The following is a 6,000-nucleotide window of genomic DNA, read 5'->3' as shown; positions in this document are numbered from 1 at the left end:
AGTCATATAAATCATATAAATAATTGAAAATGAGAAATAAAAAATGTGCTCGCTGATGGGCTCGAACCAGCGATTTCCCGCATTCGAGCCAAATGCTGTAACCACTGAGCCACAGATACGATTGATGAGAGTGTGTTTCACTTACAATACTAATAATGATATTTAGACAGTTTACCAAATTTTTTTCCCGTAAAACATACGGATAGCACCGAAGTTGGGCCGAATATTATAATATCGAATGCACAGAGCGTGTAATGTATGCATATTTGACAGGTTAAAAAAATAGCACAATATATAGTGGAAATTTTAATAAAAACCTTCTTGTGTGAAACTGCTGGCTGAATTTTAGAATAATTTTACACAAATGGTCCTTGTGTGACCCATTACCAAGATTGTTCAGATTATTTTGAATTTTCATAAATTATTGCTGCCAGAGGACATGGTCACTTTTCCCTGTTGTATAAAATGGAAACTTTAAAAATATTCTTGTGTGAAAGTGTTAGCCAGATTTTGAATTAATTTTACACATATGGTTCTTGTTTGACCTCCTTCTATAGATTCGTCAAAAAACATGGCCGCCAGAGGGCAAGGTCACTTTTCATCATTAATTTCTTTAAACAACATGAATTTAGATGAAACTTCACACAAATGATACTTGGGTAGCCCTCTTTCAAAGTTATTCAAATGGTTTCGGTTCATTGCACATACCTGTCTTTTAAGTTATAAATAGATTTTCAGCTATCGGACTTTAAATATCCTGTTCTGGAGAGCTTTGATATTTGGCATGTGATGTATGGGTTTGACTGTCAACCATACTAGTCCAAATTATTGCCCTAACGTAAATAAAAATGGCCACGCCCCTGTGTCTGACATGTACTTTCTATATGCTTTTATATAAGAAACTTTGAAAATCAATTATAGTTAGAACCTTGATATTTGGCATGTGATATCTGATTTGTAATTTCTACCGTAATTGTTCAAATTACTGCCCTTTGTTCAAAAATGTGTTTGACATGTATATAATATAGGCTAACTTAAAAAACCTAACTCTGTACTTAAAGCCTTGTACACAGGTGAGTGATTTAGGGTTAATGACCCTCTTCTTTATGATATAGTGTACATATACCATAAAGTTGTATATACATGTACATCATGGACACATGTCAAAACATTAGGTTATACTGCAGTTGAGATAACTGTAGCCATCCTAATAGGTGAATTTGTATTGCATGGCAATACTTCATTCACTGGTTGTTTATATCATACATAATTATATTCATTAAAGGTCATTATTATCGTTATGTATATATTCAATTTATGATGAACTTTTGTTGATATTTCAGTGTTTCTCCTCATTAATATGACCTATGCCAACTGTGCAATATCGGTTTTACTTGTTGGAAAAGACATGCTTTTATGTGATAACTTTATTTGTAAAACAGTAGTTTATGAAATACATTTTATTGTTTGCTCAAATTACGTATTCAGACTCTATGGTTGTCAAATGCTTGTATATATTTTATTTTTATGACAACTATTATGCTTGACTATATAAAAGAACTATGTATGACATATATTTTGCAAAATAAAAGGCAAAATTATGTGAATACTTAATTTAAAATGCATAAAATATGAAGATAATTAAAATGTGAAGATAATTAAAATGTGTTATTGAGTTTTGACTCGAGTTATTACTGAACACTTCCCATTGCTTTGCCATAAAATCATAGCGCCGTTGGTTGCTCTGTTTTTGTGTGGGTACATGTCAAGTGTAGACAATATTCATTCACAAAATGCTAGAGGGCTAGTCTTCAAGAAGCTGCAATTTCCTTGAAAGATGTTGGAGTCCCAGTACCGTATGTCACCGTCTGTCAAGTCGCACAAAGTGGAATCCTACGACAGTTGAAAAAGTAAAAGTTTTTATGCAGCGTATACGAAATACAAGTAGAAGTATGGAAAATATGCACATCTTTTGTGGCTATTACAACAAATATGGTCCTTATAATAACGAAAGTATGGCAGCAAGGTTGATCCGGCAACAACGTACAAGAGACCTTAAAAGTTTTCACGACACTTTGTACATCAAAGAAAAATGTACATTCATTTACTTTCTTTTTTTTCCATCCGTCTGTGTGTTTGTCAATCAGTCACAAATGGTGGATTCTGCCATAACTGCAGTATTGCAAGATATTATGTTATGGAATATGGGTCATTGGCAGATAGATACAAATGTATATGAAGAATATGCACGTCCTTTACTTATCCTATAGATATAGATTTGGCTTTATCAGACTGTTCGTGCGCCTGTCCACCATCCGAAACTGTAAATGCTTATAATTAAATACTCGAGTATTTAAGCTCCCAATCACCAAACTTTAATTACTATTTAGCACCTGACCTTTGCTCACATATAGTATTATCCCTCTGAACCTAATGAATGCAGAATTTCTATCCACTGTCGAAGTCAGAGGGATATAGTTTTTGAAGTTGTCTGTCTGGCCTGTCTGTCCATTCGTCTGAAACCATACATACGACATGGAGTAAAGTATTAAATTAGTCCTTAAATATAATGATATCTGTTGTTTGGTAAGCATTTTCTGGCACTCTGTTGTCATTTTTATTGGCATTTTCTAATAATTAGTTGTCATTTTCCGTTTTACATTCATACCCTGTCACTTGATTTTGGCTTGTGTCTGCTTCGGCCCAATCTTATCACAATACATCGAGTACCCAATGGTATTGCCACAGAACAATATACAGTGAGCTTGTTTGATTCTGCTGCTGAAAGTACGGCAATATCAATTTATATTCCTACAAACATGCAATGAAACAAGTTCAAAGGTTTGATACCATCATTTTAACAAGCGGGTCATGATGACCCTGGATCGCTCACCTGAGTAATATGAGCTACATGTTTCAAATGTCAAACTGATGATTTTTAGAAATTTTTTGGAAAATATTCCGATGTACAATCAATTTACCCCTGGGGCGGGTCCAATTTTACCCTGGGGGTTATGATTTGAACAAAGTTTGTAGAAGTCTACTAGGCAATGTTACATATCAAATATCTAAGATCTAAGCCTTCTGGTTTATTTTTAGCAAATTTATGAAGATTTCCCTATGTACAATCAAGTAACCCCTGGGACTGGGTCAAGATTTGAACAAAGTTTGTAGAGGTCCACTGGGCGATGCTACATGTCAAATATATAAGCTCTAAGCTTTTTGGATTATTTTTAGAAATTTTGAACATTTTTCTATGTACAATCAAGTAACCCCATGGGGCGGGGTCAACTTAAACCCAGGGGTCATGATTTGAACAAATTTTGTAGAAGTCTACTAGGCAATGCTACATGTCAAATATCTAAGATCTAGGCCTTCTGGTTTTTTTAAGAAAATTTTTGAAGATTTTCCTACGTAAAATAAAGTGACCCCTGGGGCAGGGTCAATTTTGACCCAGGAAGTCATGATTTGAACAAATTTTGTAGAGGATCTTAGCTCTAGGCCTTCTGGTTTATTTTTAGAAATTTTTTGAAGGTTTTCCTATGTAAAATAAAGTGACCCCTGGGGCTGGGTCAATTTTGACCCCGGGGGTCATGATTTGAAAAATTTTAGTAGAGGTCCACTAGGCAATGCTACATGTCAAATATCTAAGCTCTAGGGCTTCTGGTTTTTGAGAAGAAGATTTTTAAAGTTTTTCCTTTCGGTTGTCATGGAGTTCTGAATGGAATTCAATTCTTTGAAAAATTTTGAAAGGGGGCCACCCAGGGATCATTCCTGTGAAGTTTGGTGTAATTCTGCCAAGTGGTTTTCAAGAAGATTTTTTAGAAAATGTTGACGGACACACGACACACTACTGAGCGGTCACAATAGCTCACCATGAGCCTTTGGCTCAGGTGAGCTAATTAAGCCTATAGACATTTGGTACTACAGGCACCGACGTAAATCATAATACTGTTTTCCGCGTAAAATCAATACCAAGATGCTCACGAGCAACAAGTCGAGTCCGCCAGCTGTCTTAAGGACTATGGGTTGCATATGTCACTCCAAGTCCAAACAAAAATCTTTACTAGTAAAGACAGGTCATAATTCACCTCAAAACTAGATGTAACATGTATGTTGTACTTCAGATTGTATTGATTTTTCTCACTCAGTTTTATAATAATATTATGGTGAACATTCATGCAAAGTTACATCAAAATTCCACCATGCATCAAGAAGAAATGCACTGGACATACATGTACTTAAATTTGACCTTTGACATCTGACTGTGACCTTGACCTTTGGGATAGTAGCATTGGGTTTGTGCATGACACTTCTTATTCAGGTTAACACTCATGCAAAATATAACCAAGACTGGTCAATGCATGATATAATAATGGTCCAGACAAAATCAGACGGACGGACGCCTGCACGCTCGCACATACACCTAACCACCAAAAGTGGCGACTTTGTCGAGCTCACCACAAGCGGGCTCAAGAACTACAGCTGTCACAGGAGTGACAAATTATACTCCCACAATACGGCCTCGTCACAGAAGTAAGCCAATGTCAAAGTCAAACCTCGGATTCAGCAGGGGGTATCTGCTGGTCATGATCAACATCTCTATTAGGTAACAGGATCCTAGGCCCACATGTTCTAAAGTTAACGTTCGGAAATGATGGGTCATCATGGATGTTTACTTAATGTATTGTCAGTCAGTTTCCAAATCGGGTTTGCAAATTGATATGTATTTCACCATTCATACTTCTACATAACAGATATCCAACATGGCTTGGGGATAGATTCTGTTACAACTGTGACTTTAGTATTTATGCGATGCATTTCCAACTGAACAATCAACTGGTTGTTTACCTAATGTATTGTAAGTCATAGCTTCCGAATAATGTTTGCAAAGTGACAAATACATATCACCATAAACAGTTGTGCATTACCAGTACGTGTTTTACTACAAGTGTTTATAAAATATGATATTCAAGTGATATATATCACCATTGTATTGTTTTTAAGAAACTGAATAACCAGTGCTTTGTCTACGCGACATAACGGGTAACATTTTTTTTTAATTTTAAGACAGTTTCTGAGACATTAAGACATTATCTTGATGAGGTGATCATTTGAGCCAAGTTTTATGAAAATCCCTCAAGGGGTATAGGAGATACAGAGCGGACACAAAATGAAAGGCTCAAACCTTTGACCTTGAGTTGTGACCTTCACCTTGAGTCTACATGGCTAACATAAATTCTGCACATATTCTTGAAGAGGTGATCCTTTGATTCAAATTTCATGAAATTCCATTAAAGGGTTTACAAGATACAGAGGGTACATAAAATGGAAGACTTAAGCCTTTAACCTTTAAGTTTCCCAACACTATATTTAAAGAATAAAAAATCCTTATGTCACATCAGTGAACTTAGCAAAACAATTTCTAGTACAACTACTGTTACTAGCTATTGTTACAGAAATTTGTTACAACAAAATACTTGCGAAAAGATTGCTTGTAAAATAATTTTCACAAATCATGAAAAACTAAAGATTTGACATGGCAGGTGAAAATAATTGACATGAATAAAGTAGAAATGACTGGATAATAATAACCAAGATACAAATACACAGAAAATCCCACATTTATTTACCAAGTTTCATAAATTTTATCATGACAACTTAGACTCATCAAAAATCATTCACTTATAATTAACAACTTCCACTCATGAAACAGTTCTAAACTTCTAACAGCTATAACTTATCAACAAGAGGGTTGTGATGGCCCTAAGTCACCCACCTTACCTAAAGAACTCGAGGCAGGTCAATGGTATGATGATTTATTTTCTGGTAAATTATATCGAAATATCAGTGTAACATGAACAGACTCAATCAAACCAGGTCTGCAATTTTCACTGTTTGCCTTGTTCTCAGTGCTTCCGAGGGATCTACTTTTCAGATTATATATCTGGCACTTTCTCAGTAAAAATGTCAAATACATTTTTCACTAAATAATAAACT

The 6,000-nt window shown here is 35.1% G+C and overlaps 2 protein-coding genes across 8 annotated transcripts in view; one reads left to right on the top strand and one right to left on the bottom strand.

Annotated features, from left to right (window-relative positions):
- LOC123527516 (uncharacterized) overlaps positions 1-1,676 on the top strand; it is a 148,588-nt gene extending 146,912 nt beyond the window's left edge. For all 7 annotated transcript variants that reach the window (XM_053523444.1, XM_053523447.1, XM_053523446.1 and 4 more), the window contains one exon: positions 1-1,676. This exon is cut by the window's left edge and continues 9,921 nt beyond it. The gene's annotated coding sequence lies outside the window, so the exon portion shown is untranslated.
- The window catches only part of LOC123527519 (ABC transporter F family member 4-like), a 182,739-nt gene that overhangs the window by 126,814 nt on the left and 49,925 nt on the right, over positions 1-6,000 (bottom strand). The gene's annotated exons all lie outside the window — the stretch shown is intronic.

This window comes from Mercenaria mercenaria, chromosome 14, assembly GCF_021730395.1.
Source record: "Mercenaria mercenaria strain notata chromosome 14, MADL_Memer_1, whole genome shotgun sequence".
Taxonomy (NCBI): Eukaryota; Metazoa; Mollusca; class Bivalvia; order Venerida; family Veneridae; genus Mercenaria; species Mercenaria mercenaria.
This window is presented reverse-complemented; position numbering and strand designations above follow the sequence as displayed.